At 41.2% G+C, this 14928-nt stretch overlaps 1 protein-coding gene across 7 annotated transcripts in view; it reads left to right on the top strand.

The window, feature by feature from the left end:
• The window catches only part of LOC140715310 (cGMP-dependent protein kinase 1), a 779820-nt gene that overhangs the window by 72523 nt on the left and 692369 nt on the right, over window positions 1–14928 (top strand). The gene's annotated exons all lie outside the window — the stretch shown is intronic.

Here is a 14928-nt window from a genome sequence, read left to right as displayed (position 1 = left end):
TAAAACTACTCTGTGAGGTGACATGCACCTTTATGGGTGTTACAGAAAATACAAGATTAGATTTTTTCATAACTTGGAGATTAAAATATATAGGGTGATTCAGATTTATTCTAGAAATTGAACTGAGTCCTGATGAAGGGTCTTGGCCCAAAATGTCGACTCTTTTCTCTTTACTGTAGATGCTGCCTGGCCTGCTGAGTTCCTCCGGCATTGTGCGTGTGTTAATTTGGATTTCCAGCGTCCGCAGACTTCCTTGTGTTTGTCATGGCTTTGAGACTTTTTTCTTTTTTCAAAGATCATTTATTCAGTATTTACAATATCATAGGAATATAATATTACAATTGTACATGGCACACTATTTACAGTTTCAAATTATAACATTGCTATCATTATCTAGAACATTCTCGAACCCTTGAAGTGCTCCTTCTCCAGGAACACTTGGGCATAGACATAATCCCGGAAGAAGGGCAGGTAGTTGGCTCAGGTAGGCCCATCTTGGCCCGCTGCCTAGATCCTCAATGGGCTCCTTGGCCGAGCCAGGGACACACCAACCAGGAGATCTCCCGACTGACCCACCACCCTCCACACTACGTGACCGAAGATCAGGAGCCTGGGGCTGAAGAACAGCCAAAACTTGAGGAGCAGCCCCTTCAGTTACTCAGATAAAAGCTGCAACCTCTCATACCCCATACACAGTATATGTGATATATTGGAGTGATAACTGGGACGGAGAATGCCCATTCAGGACTCTGCTGTAGAGATGACAGATAGTTAGACTTTCCACATCAAGAAGGTGATAACACCATTAGTTCGATTTAAAGGAGCTGGTCTCTCTGACAACACTAGAAGTTGGATTTTATAATTGATGTGATCATCTAGGATTTTTGATCACCTGCCTATGTATCAAAAAGCTGTGATTTTATTTCAAAAACATCCTTGAGAATACAGAAAAATACCACTCTATTAAACTAATTCTGTATTGCTGTTTGTTGAGTTTGGAGGCACTTTGAATGTAAAGGATGGCACTGCAGCTATTGGGCTCTGTGGGGCAATCATTGTTACCGGAAAAGCCATGAGAGCTTTTGTCAGAACAAAATATTAAGTATTTCATGTATATTTCTTGTGATGAGCAAAAAAATTTAGGAAAGAAAGTAATTAGAAATGCTGACGACAGATTAAGGAATGTTTAAGTAGAAACGATTTAGTTTTTAATTTTGCATTATTGCTGAGCAAAGAGGATATCTGACAAGTTTGCATTACCATGATTGCTGTACCTTATTGATTTGTAGCAAGTCTCACCACACCAAGTGTGATTGTTCGGCCTGCTTTTACAAAGGAATGACAAGTACATGGGCGAATGCATGGATAACCATCCCGACGAGGTATTAGTGTTCCACTTCAAGGGGTTTGGTACCCTAATCCTCAAATTACAAAAGATTTGTAACTGTTGAATGTCAGCCATGATAGACTTAATAGTGCAGGCTTACACAGCAAAAATACTGCTTAATAAAATCTGTGTGGGTTTTAGTGGGATATTTATTGCCTCACCATTCAAAACCATGCTGGGTTGAGCGTCGAGCTAGCAACTTGGTCTCGTAAAAAGAAGAAAGCCTGCTAAAAAAAAAACGCCGTCACGACGGCGTCCCGATGACTCCACTCGGAGTTAAGGGCTTTCCTCTTCTTCTATTCAAAACTATCAGACTTCTATGGTGAATCAGGCCGTATTGAATTATACATACACGTTCTAACTTCCATGTATTTTTCTTAACATCCTCAGCATTAAATCAGTCAGCACGGGGATTGTATACTGCCGCTTGATTTAAAGGACTAGTCACCGCTCAATTACTTTGGTTGTTATGTGTTTTTTTTTAAATGCATGCTGGTACAGCTATTCTTACCTTAACTACAATAATTACTATTCTATCCAATAGTATAGCATTCCACTTTAAGATCCTACATCTGACATGTTTCCAACGAGATATATACAGTACGTGCAGATGTTTCTGTGTGCTAATTATATTTTAAGCTGGATAAGAGAAAATCTGCAGATGACAAAAATCCGAATTAACATGCACAAATTCACTCGGCAGGCCAGCCAGCATCTTCGGAAAAGAGTACACAGTTGACGTTTCGGGCTGAGACCTTTCATCAGAACAGTTTAAGCTAATTCAATATAGAATTTCCTGACGCAGGAGTCTTATAAGGATGACTCTGAGACTGTATCTGAACTGTACTTGAATTTATCATGCATGATATTGTATAACTTCAACAGGATGGAGTCTAAGTCGGAAAATTATTTTTTTCTCAATTATCACAAAATGGAGAGGCATTCCCTCTGTCAGTGAGCAACACGTGAGCTATGAATTGCTCAGTAGAGCCGATTCTCTTTGATATCAGAGATTGTGTGTTAAAATGCTAATAAATGCAGCCTACAGTCAGATCAAAATGCAATTTCTGATTATTACCAGGTGTCAACACCAGTCGGCTGTTGTGATTGGGAGGGAAATAAATACAACCCATTATTATTTTTGCCCAGTCATGTGCTAGCATTTCTGCTTGCTTAATGGCTTAAACCAATTGGATTTGCTTCAAAATTATGCCAGATTAAAATGACAGCCTTTCAGCTGGAATTTAGTTCTGATATAGAAAAAGCTAGAAGTCTGTATCTTGATAGGAAGCTTGCCCTTTATGCATAAAGTTCTTAGTCCAGAGGATTTTAGTCTGAGAACATGACAGTTGACAACACTTTTTCCTCTGAATAGGCAGGTTGAGGGCTCAATCCCCATTCCAGCACATCTTCAGACTGGCATGTCTGTGCAGCATTGCTTTGACAGTCTTCTTCTGGATGGGCTGTTAAATCAGAGTAACATCTGTTCACTAATTGCAAGTAGGATGCTCAGAAATTGCATTCTTTTGTGTTCTTCCTCTGCACAAAATCTGCTTAAAATAATTTGTGCGCCATTTCTAGATCCCTCACACCTGGAAACTGGGTTGAACGCTTAGAACTTAGAACACTCTTACACAGTACAGGCACTTCAGCCCATGATGTTGTGTGAACTTTTAACCTACTCTAGGGTCAATCTGTCCCTTCCCTCCCCCATAGACTTCCATTTTTCTATCATCTGTATGCCTTTCTAAGAGTTTCTTAAATGTCCTCAAATGTATCTACATCTACGCACCCATCACTCTTTGTTTAAAAAAAAACAAACAAACTTTACCTCTGGCATTCCCCCTATACTCCATTCACCTTAAAATTATAAGCAACACACACAAAATGTTGGAGGAACTCAGCAGGTCAGCCAGCATCTGCGGAAATAAATAAACAGTCGACGTTTCGAGCTGAGACCCTTCTTCAGGACTGAGAAGGAAGGGGGAAAATGCCAGAATAAAGAATTGAGGGGGAGGGGAAGGAGGCTAGCTGTAAGGTGATAGGTGAAGCCAGGTGAGTGGGAAAAGTCAAGGGCTGGAGACGAAGGAATCTGATAGGAGAGGAGAGTGGACCATAGGAGAAAAGGATTTCTGCCCTGTGGGGGGAAAATGTCTCTGGCTGTTCTCTGGACCTATGCCTCTATCATCTTGTACACCTCTATCAATTTGTAACTTCTCAGCACAATTCATGTTGACAGTTATATAAGTTCCTGAGTGACATTCATCCACATGATGATACCAATATGCGTGACACTCATTGTTTGTTTAAAATGTGCATCTAATGACTGTGTTTTTGTCTAAGTGAAAGAAAGAACAAATGCACTAAGTGAATTTATGTTTGAATTAAAATGTCTCTGCTGGAACATTAATGCTCTGCTGTCTGATTGTACCTACTTTATTGATCTCTGCAGTGCAGGCAAAGGAGATTGTTTATTTTTGCCTGAGTTTCTGGCTCGTCACTGCAGAAATCTCTGCTGTGACCTTTGCTTGATGCAGCCTCACAGTTGCTGGGGACCACTTAGGAGATGGAAATGAATGTGTGAGCAGAATGGGGTTGGGGGAAAGAAGCACTGTGCTCGAACACAGTGTCCGTCTTTTCCTCCGTATTTCCCTGTCTTATATTGGCTGCCATAGTGAGTGTGAGTCAAGTTGCAGTTCTACCAGCATAGTGACATGGCAACTCTGAAAAATACAGAAGTGACACTGGAACCAGGGTACATTGTTTTTTTTGTGTAAATTTCAGTAACTTTATGATTTTTATTTTTGCAGATCTCACAGTTGGTAGGGTTAAAAGCAATACACTTTTCACACACCAAAAATCATTGGAATCCAATTTCAAGTTAAAATACTCAAAGCCACTAGTCTCAGAACAGCAGGGGAGCTCCTGAGGTTTTCTGGTAACCGAGTCCTAAAACAATTCATAGCTCTTTGTGGGAGCATTCTGTCCTCAGCTTTGTTGCTATGTTTAACTTACAGTAGCAATTGGACATAAGGGCGCCACTTCAGCTGTGAAAAGTTTTGTAATGTCCAAAGTGGGGAATGATGCCAATTCCTTCTCATGCAGTGGAGGAGGCCACCATTACACTGGATGCTATATTCCATGAGTCAGTAACATTGAAGATTCTTGAAAAGGGAATGATTCCAGTTTTCTCACCAGGGCCCAGTTTATATCTTTATGTTTTTAATATATTGCTATTAAATAAGCTCACAACAATTGGCATAATGGCACAGCTAACAGAGCTGCCGCCTCACTGCTCCGACGGTCTAGGTTCAGCCTGGACACCAGTGTGGCCTTGGAGCGCATTCCCCTTGTGGGTGAGTGGAGATACCCCCAAGGTGCACTGGTTTCCTCTCAAGTCACAAAGATATGCTGACTGGTAGACAGGATGGCTGCTGCAAATGACCCTTTGTGAACGTAGGTGATGGGATAGCCAGGATAGGGTGGAATGGCACGTGAGAGGGAATGAATTACAGTTTAGTGGGTGATGCACCATCAATAACTCTCTCTGAGACGTAAAGGCGAGATATCGGCTTTTATTGACTGGAAGAAGGAACAAGCAGTGGTTGACCACCATACTACATCCTGGAGACAGCGAGTCCGGGCTCAGACCTCAATCGCCTTTATACCGGGGTCTGTGGGAGGAGCCACAGGAGCAGTCAGCAGGGGGCGTGTCCAGACAGGTATATGTAGTTCACCACAGTGGGGAAGTGGGATTGAGAGTTAGCATAAACTTCATGTTGAGTGTGGAGAATTAAATGGATGTGAGTAGTTATATCAATATCTAGTGACCTTATTGAGTGATGTTTCTTTTCCAGTTGAAATATGTGAAAAATGATCAGAATCCCAGATGTACTGTGAAAAGAAAGTAATTCTAATTGGTAATAATTGTTGGACGTCAACCATATTTATTTAAACTGGGGAGCCATGTCTTTCAGTTACTGCTCTCTACTTAAAATGTTTTAAGATTCAAGTTTATTTATCATGTGTACATTGAAACCTACAATGAAATATATCATTTGTATTAACAACCAACACACGAGAGTGTGCTGGGGGCAGTGTGCAAATGGTACCACACATTCCGGTGCCTGCACTACATTCCCACAATCATGGCAGGACAACACAGTACAAAACCAAATAGTGTCAGCAGCAGTTTACACACAAGAATGACGTTTGGGAAAAGTGAATAGCAGGCAATGGAATAGAATGTAGTACTGCAACTCCCTCTCCCTCACCCTCACCCCCTCTCCCCCTCTCCTCTCTTCTCCAGCTTTCTTTCTCCCTTTCTCCTCTCTCTCTTTCTCTCTCTTCTCCCTCTCCCGTCTCTCTCTCTGTCTGTCTTCTCTTCCCTCTCTCCCCCTCTCCACCTTAACCCCTCTCCCCCTCTCTTCCCCACCCTCTCTCCCCCTCACCCCTCACTACTGTCTCTTTCACCCCTCTCCCCCTCCCCCTCTCCCCCCTCTCTCCCTGCTCTTTCTCTTCCCCCTCTTTTTTCCCTGTCTATCTCTCTCTCTTTTCCCCTCTCCATCCCTCTCTCTTCCCCTCCCTGCTTTTTCTCTTCCTTGCCCCTCTTTCTCTATTTCCTCTCTTCCCTTCTCTCTCTCTTCCTGTCTCTCTCTCTTCTCTTTCCCTCTCTTCTTCCCTCTCACTCCTCCCTTCCCTCCCATCACCTTCTTTCCCTCCCCTCTCCTTCCTTCCCTCCCTCTCTTCCCCTTCTCTCCCTCCCCCTCACCCTTTCTTTCCTTCCCTCTCTCTCACCCCTTCCTTCCCTCCCTCTCTCTCTCACCCTTTCCCTCCCCCTCCCTCCTGTCTCACTCCTTCCCCCCTCTCTCACACTGTCTTAGCAGTTGCTAAATTATACTGAATTAATCTGAGTTTAGGTTTCTGCTCGTATTGTATTCAGCATTGTAGAATTAAAACAGCAACAGCACTGAGCCTTTGAAACTGTCAGAACATCAGTGACAGTGGCTGAATGCCAGTGGATGTAACAAAGAACCAGCAAGAGTACTGAAAGTCTGCGGCAGTAGGAATCAGTGATGACTGGAACAAGACACTATCGACAATGATGTCATGCCTTTCTGGAAAATCGTAGATCACTATCGTAGACTCAGCTTTCACTATGTCAAAGTCTTAAAAATATCCTATTTTAAACCTCTTTGTCCCTGGAGTGACTGAAAGAGAATACGTAACTGTAACCATTAGAAACATTATAAAAATGATTATACTTAACAAATTGTTAATGTTCTTGATTGATGGACTAACAATTTCTTGACTAACTATTTACTGATTTTTTTTGGAGTTCCTTGTCAACAGATACATCATTGGAGTCTCTGATTCAATTAAAATATCAAAACACGGCTTAATATCTAAAGTTCTGACATTTACTTCTAGGATTTGCTTTGAAAACCATCCAACCTGATGGTCTCCGTGCTCTGTGCTATATGAGGAAAGTTTAGATTTTCCAAGTCTTGTTTCCTCTGGCACGGAGTCAACAACACAGAATCACCACTAGTTGGCGCTATCAGTAATGATTAACATTGAAAGTAACGAAGTCTAAGATAGATTCCAAATAAAGCACATTATAATAGGGGATGGATTTGACAAAAAATTTCACTGCCTCTGCCCAACAGGAACAGAGATAGATGACTACACATCCACTTATTAATATTTATGGATTTGATAGCGTCTTCTAGTGTATAGGTTGGGACTTGCAGAGGCCAGTCTGTGTTTGATCTGCTGAAGGATCCTATGATTCATTTAGATCCCATTATAGTTTTGATAACCGGTGAGATCAGCATGTTTATCCAATTAACATCACAGGACCAGCTGGTAGAGAGTCAGGATGTACAATAATGTTTTTTATGGACCTGGAATGCACTTCGTGGCTGAGATAGCTTTTAGCAAAGTGCTGGCCTGTTTATGGTCTCCTGCCTTTTCCCTGCTCTTATGATTGCCTCATATCTCCTATCGCTCAGCAACAGATGAAGCATCCAACTGCCACCCACACCTCACCCTCCAACAACCAGTCCCAATCTGGCAAGTTGCCAGTGAATCCTGGGAGCTGGACATCAGTTGGACCCTAGCTTGACAATGGCTTAGATCTTGCGTTGAGGACATCAAGTGGATGTACAAGTCTATTTTCCCTTCTCGAGCAACAAATAATAAGACTATAAGACCCTAAGACATAGGAACAGGATTAGGCCATTCAGCCCATTGAGTCTGCTCTGCCGTTCAGCCTTGGCTGATTTATATTCCCTCTCAACCCTGTTCTCCTGCCTTTTTCCTATAACCCTTACTAATGGTGAACCAATCAACCTCTGCTTTATTTTTTACTGTCTTTGGGAGGAAACCAGGACACCCAGAGGAATCTGCTGGGAGGGCTCAGTGGGTTGAGCAGCACCTGTGGGAAGAGAGGAATTGTTGATGTTTCAGGTGGACATTCTGCACCAGGAAGTCCTGATTCAGGGTTCAAACTGCAACCAGCAACACTTCCCTTCCTCCCACAGGACCTGCTGAGTTCTTCCAACATATGGTTCCAGTATCTGCCACTTCTGTTGTCTTTTTTCTGTCTTGATGTCCGCCAGCGGGTAAAATGAAGTGGTGTTCTGCAAATTGTTTGTGGCAATGCCTACATAGGACAGGACTGTTACTTGGTACTTAAACATATTTGCTTTATTACACTGTAAACTCAAAGAAATAACTACAGTTACACTGCCATGGTGCCAACAAACCACTTAAACATATTCCCATTTATAATATTTTTATCATGATGACTGAAAGTTGTCAAACATAGGAACTATATATCCATTGGAATTCAAATAGTTATGTGAGCAATACAACAATATTATAATTATTATGATATATTATCTTGTGTTAGTAACACTAATTATTAATTAGATTAATATTATTCAATATTAATAATATGAAATCATACAGAAAGTATTTTTACTACCGTAGATTCCGGACTACAGAGCGCACCTGATTAAAAGCCGCTGGCTCTAATTTTAGAAAGAAAATCAATTTTGTACTTGTACAGGCCGCACCGGATTTTCGGCCGCAGGTGTCCCACGTTGTAATATGAGATATTTACACAGAAAGATATTACACGTGAGGATTTTTTAACTTTTAATTAAATCCATATGGTAACAAAAACAAATACATATTGCAAATGCTTTTTTTCGAACCGTGCCCGTAACGCGGCTACTTTTAAATATACGTTGCGTATACTTCTTTACTGAACAACATTCCAATATCTCCTAACGACTGGTAAAAGATATATATACTGCAGCCTACCAGGAAAAGTTATTGATCGCCTTTAACTTAAAAGCAGCGTTCGCTCAGATCCAAAGCCGCTCGCGTAATGCGCTCCCTCCCTCCGTCCCGTTTTATCGCAAACTGGCATTTTTCCCACAAGACGCGGCGAAACCGGGTGTGACGTCATAGCATCCCGCGATGTAGTACAGAAAACAAATATAGTTAAAACTCTTCTAACTTTAACTAGAAAATGAATTACTAAGCGAAAATATTATAAACTAAGTAACTGCCATAAAGGCAGCACAATGCTTTTCTTCGAGTGTTTTCCATGTTGATGAGGGTGAGTACAAATGACTGATTTACAATAATTTAATTGTGAAAGTGCGCTTGATTTATCGTACAATTTCATTGGACCTCTGTGAACTACTCATCAATTTTATTGGTCTACTGTTATGAGGCAAAATGTTTACGAGGCGGCATGAAAAAAATCATGTATTAGCCGCTCCGTTTTAAAGGCCGCAAAGTTCAAAGCTGTTCAAAATGTGGGAAAAAAGTAGCGGCTTAAAATCCGGAATCTACGGTAATTTAAATTGCAGAATTTTGATTTTCCAAGAGAATTTATGTCACTCTTAAAATTATTTATTTTAGCATTAAGAGATTGTTAAATAGAAATTGTGGTTTGTGTAATATCATGTGAATGTAATATCTTAAGAATTTTTTGAACATCAAAAATAGTTTAAATTGCTCATAATCCCTAATCCGAAGATTACACGGGAGAATGTTGTAAAACAGCACCACCTGTGGAGGAGCAATGAATCACAGACTACGATTTCTGAATTTCAATGCTTAACGATGCATTAAGCATTGTTTAGAAATGGAAGGGGTTCTGCATTCACTGGAAATCTTGAGCAACATACACAAAATGCTGGAGGAAATCAGCAAACCAGGCAGCATCTATGGAGTGGGAATAAATAGCTGATGCTTCAGGCCGAGACCCTTCATCAGGGCTGGGAAGGAAGGGGGCAGGAGCCAGAATAAAAAGGACAAGTGTGGAGGGGTGGGGGGAGGGTGCAGACTGGCAGGTGACCAGTAAAACTGGTAAGATGCTGCAAGGTGACAGGTGAAAGAGGTAAAGGACGAAAAAGAAGTAATCTCACGGGGAGAACGGTGGACCATGGAAGAAAGGGAAGGAGTTGGAGAACTAGGGGTTGGTGAGAAGGGCGAGAGAGAGACCAGAATGGAAAATGGAAAACGAGAAGGGGGAGGGGGAGTAATTACTAGAAGTTTGGTATTAGAATGAGTGCATAAAAATACGACTCAGGTGGCCCGGGTTCCATCTCGAGTCTGGGTGCCTTCTGTGTGGAGTTTGCACAATTTCTCTATGATCACATGGGCTTTGTCCACTTGGGGATTCTAGTTTCTGTGTGCGCTGCCACTGTAAGTTGCACCTTGTGTGTGTGGAGTAAGTGGTGGAATCCGGGGGAAGTTGCTGAGAATGTGAGAGAATAAAATAAAATGGGATTGGTCTAGTATTAATATAAACGGGTGCTTGATAGTTAGCACAGACTTGGTGGGGTGCAGGGTCTGTTTCCATGCTCATGAATTCATGAGCCTAGACTGTCAGTCCTGTATTGTGTTGTAACATGAAGCAAGTCACTGAAGCTAGTGGATATAGAAACTGTTCTTATGGCAAAATGACTACATAAGCATCATATTGAGACACTCTAGTAAGAGGATGCCTGCCCGACCCAATATCACATGACATTTTTATATGCTAAAGATCAAAGGTAACAGTAGGACAATTCTGAAGTTACAATGTATCTACAATGCTTCCTTTGAATTACATATTGTTTTCAAACAACTTCTTTGCACCCACACACCAGACACCCAAAAGAATGTTAATTGTCGCTGACTCCAGGCCGCATTCATGCACATGCAGGCATCTGAGGACTAAATGTCCTGAACTGCAATTTAGATTCAATCTACAATCGACATTCAAATCTGAAGATTGGTTGCTGATGAAATTAATATTTACTGTAAACCCTAACTCCAGAATACACCCCAACAGTGTCACCCAGTGTAACTCACAAAATGCTGGAGGAACTCAGCAGGTCAGGCAGCAGCTATGGAGAGGAATGAACATGCGATGTTTCACGTTAAGGTGAAGGGTGTCAGCTCGAAAAGTCAACTGTTTATTCCTCTCTCTAAATTTCTGGATTTGCAGCATCTGCAGAATCTCTTGTGTTTGTGTCATCCAGTATTGAGTCATTAAACATTGCATATCTCTCACAGATAATGTTAAAGGATCTCTTCTCTTTCAGATGGCATAAACACTTCCACAGTATCAATTCAAACAAAATTTATCCTCAGCTAGCTTTACTAAAATGGATTATCAGGACATCGTCATGTGGGTATCTGTGGGAATTTGCAGTGTTCAACTGATTGCTATAGTTCTTACATAACAGGGACGGCAGTTCAAAATAAAACTCTGAAGTATTTTTGAGTATTTAAACGTGCTGAAGTCTCTCTTTTGGTTTCCTTTTACTTTTATTTTTTCCCTCGGTATTTTGGGGGCATTTTGTACACTTAGTGGCCACTTTATTAAGTACGTACCTCCTGATGGCCGTTGAGCACATGTTCGTGGTTTTCTATTGCTGTAGCTCATCCGCTTCAAAATTCAACAAGTTGTGTATTCAGAGTTGCTTTTCTGCTCACCGCCATTGCAAAACGTGGTTATTTGAGTTCCCATTGCTTTCCTGTCTGCTTGAATCAGACTGGCTATCCTCCTCTGACCCCTCAAATTAAGAAGGTGTTTTCACCCACAGAACTGTCGTTCATTGGATGTTTTTTTTGTTTTTTTTGTACCATTCTCTGTAAAATCTAGAGTCTGTTGTGTGTGAAAATCCCATGGAAATCAGCAGTTTCTGAGATTTACAACCACCCTGTCTGGCACCAACGATAATTCCATGGTCCATGTCACTTAGAACATATTCTCCGTTCTGAAAACAACTGAACCTCTTGACCATGTCCGCATGCTTTTATGCATTGAGTTGCTGCCACATGATTGGCTGATTCGCACTAACAAGCAGGTGTACCTAATGAAGTGGCCACTCACTATATTTCATTGGTTGAGAAAACAAACCAACAGAACTATTTTGGCTGATATCCCTTCAAATGAGCAGTGCCTCCGGGGGCCGGTCTTGAGATTTGGGATCAAGATGTCTGCCTTCCCTAAGGAATAGATGGAGCTTGGCTGTACAAGATAACACTGTGATTGCAGAATGTTTCTGAGTCAGTGCTGGGCTGCAATTCTCCTTAATGTGATTAGCAGCAGGACTGTTCCACATAATTGAATGGTGATTAGCAGTTGATGGTTCACTCAGATTAACGGGTTTTGTATTGCATTAACCAATTTCAGCCAGATGTTACTCAGTGCGGTCTAGGGTGAAAGCCTTCAGATGGCATTGCAATCCAGCTGTTTTATAAATTGCTATGGTGAAACTGGTATCCGAAAGTTGAAGCAAGTTTCAGATAACTCATTGTACATTTGTATTAAAATACTTCAAAAATTGCAACTAATTTGACTCTGGAATCTGGAAATTGTTGGGCATTCTCCAGATTCACTTCTGTCAGGAATGTTGTTTTGGAAACAATCAGATCATCAGTTGTAAGGTTTGTGAGTGGACTTAAATGTCAGAGAGATGGAGTGTACTTTACCACCTATTTGATGCCATTGGAATAAAATAGAAGGTTGGACTATTGCAGAGAAACCCAAACTCATGAACAGGTGACAGCAGAGTGCCGGATCTACCATTCCAGTGCCACGCTGTTGGAAGAGGAACTCACAAAGTAGGCGGCATCTACGGAGATGGACAAACAGTTGGTATTTCAGGATGAGATTGTTCATCAGTGTGAGCCCAAAATATCGACTCTTCATTCCTCTCTGTAGATGCTGCCTGACATGCTGAGTTCCCCTAGCATTTTGTTTGTGTTGCTCTGGATTTCCGGCATTTTGTGTGTACTATTGGAAAGGGTGTTGCATTGACATACAGACATTAGAGGTTGGACCTTCTCCTGCAACTGACTTCTTTTCCTGAGCAACGGGGACTGGGGGGGGGGGGGGGGAGATCTGATAAGAGATTTATAAAATTATAAGAGGCACAGATAGAGTAGACAGCAAGTGTATTTTTCCCAAGGTGAAAATATCAAGAATCAGAGGGCATGCATTTAAGGTGAGAAGGAGTAAGTTTGACGGAGATGTATGGGACAAGTTTTTAAACAGAATAGTGGGTACCTGGATTGCTCTGCCTGGGTTGGTGGTAGAAGTAGATACGAAAGAAATGTTCAACAGGCTCTTAAATGGCCACATGATTGAGCATATGGGCATTCTTTTGGCAAAGGCGATTCTGCAGTTTAATTGGGCATTTGATGACTAATTCCATTAGTTCAGCACAGCACTGTGAGTCGAAGGGCCTGTTCCTGTGCTGTACTGCTCTGTTGCCAGAGGAAACCTGCTGCAGGTTCAGTGAATGTGTGGTTGTCCCACCCTAGCATCTGTGAAATGCGAAGAAGAGCACTGGGCTTGAAGCTTCGCTGCTCAGTGTAGGTACCCCGTCTCCTTTGCTCAGCTAGGTAGCTGACTGAATTTCAGCCGGTGCAAGTAAGACCGGAGAAAAACACCCCGTTATTTATGTACTTACTGGGAAACAGAGCGAAATAGGCCCTTCTAGCCCTTCAAACCAACCCACAATGTAACCCTAGCCTAATCATGGGGCACTTTACAGATATTTCTTTGGACTGTGGGAGGAAACCAGAGCATGTGGGAAAACCCACACATTCCCTGGGGAGGATATACAGATGACGTTGGAGTTGAACTCTGGAGTCTGATACCCCGACCTGTAATAATATCACACTATCCACTCTCACTACCGTGGTAACCCGTACTTTCATTATTACATGAAATAAATAATTACTTTTGTAAGTGGTTATTTCATGCACTACCCTAATCCTTACTATTACCACAGGAATTTATGTTTATCGGTTGGAGTTTGGGGATAATGATTATTAAGGAGATTTAAAAAGCTGGTTTAATACTCGTGCATTGTCGATTAAAACAGTTTTGCATAATCATCCTGGACTAGATTAATAATAAGCTTGTGATTCCCAAATTCATTTCACGTCTCGGCAGATGGTGGGTAAATTTTGATCTGGATTCATGTACTAGCTTTATTTCTACTCAACATGACAGCTTCCAGCAGTGAGTTTGTGGTCCCCGTGATCTAAAACTTACCCTTGTGTATTTATTAAGTGGGATGTACCAACTTATTGTGCAAACACTTTTCATCATGTCTCGAACATTGAATTAGGCTGCGTCTACTTTCATGAGAGAAGACTTATAAAATCAGTCACACCTGACACTCCAGAACTGACTGAGCTGCTCGATTAAATATACTCATGAAGAAGAATTATGTATAAATGTAAGCTGTTTAGCCAAAATGTTGACCAGTCTGATTCAATATTATAAATCTGGAAATTGATTTCAAAAGGTTAATCAGACCAAGTACAGTTGATAATTCCTTAGAGATTCACTGAATCTGTCTTGTGTTTTTCTCTCCACACATAACATGTTATTGGCAGTCTGTCGCCCTGTTTTTTCAAGACACCAGCAACAGTTAGTCTAGGGGAATTTAGCATTCTGTCAGGAATTTTACTCTGATTTCATTTTTTGTTATTCCTGTTTGTGCTATGATTTTGTGCCTCTTTTATCATCCCATCAAAGAGTAGAAATAATTTATCTCTGTTGCTAATGATGTTCACTCATGATTCTATCAGATTATCCGTAACATTCTGTTACTGGACATCTTTTCATTCCAATACATTCAGTATTCTAATGTATTCACTTTAACAGGTAGCTTGGAGCTGAGCACAATTCTTCATCTTTGGTGCAACTTTAATTTTGAAGTTTGACATTACTTCATCATTTTTTATGTTCTCTGCCTCTAGATAAAAATCCAGTGATTTAGCTTGTTCTTCTCAGCGGGCTTATTTTCTTCATTTTTCACTTTTAATGGCCCATATATATTTTACTACAAATGCATACCTTTTATTTCAGATCAATTTGTTATGACAGTGCATTGTGTTGGTACAAGGTAAACCAATAACTGTGCAGAATAAAGTGTTAAGGTTACAGAGCAAGCATAGAGTAGGCAGGCAATAGGTGAAAGTTCATAATGAGGTAGTTTGTGAGG

This window comes from Hemitrygon akajei, chromosome 23 (assembly GCF_048418815.1).
Source record: "Hemitrygon akajei chromosome 23, sHemAka1.3, whole genome shotgun sequence".
Classification (NCBI taxonomy): Eukaryota; Metazoa; Chordata; class Chondrichthyes; order Myliobatiformes; family Dasyatidae; genus Hemitrygon; species Hemitrygon akajei.
The sequence above is the reverse complement of the archived record's forward strand: the minus strand, read 5'-3'. Positions and strand labels throughout refer to the sequence as shown.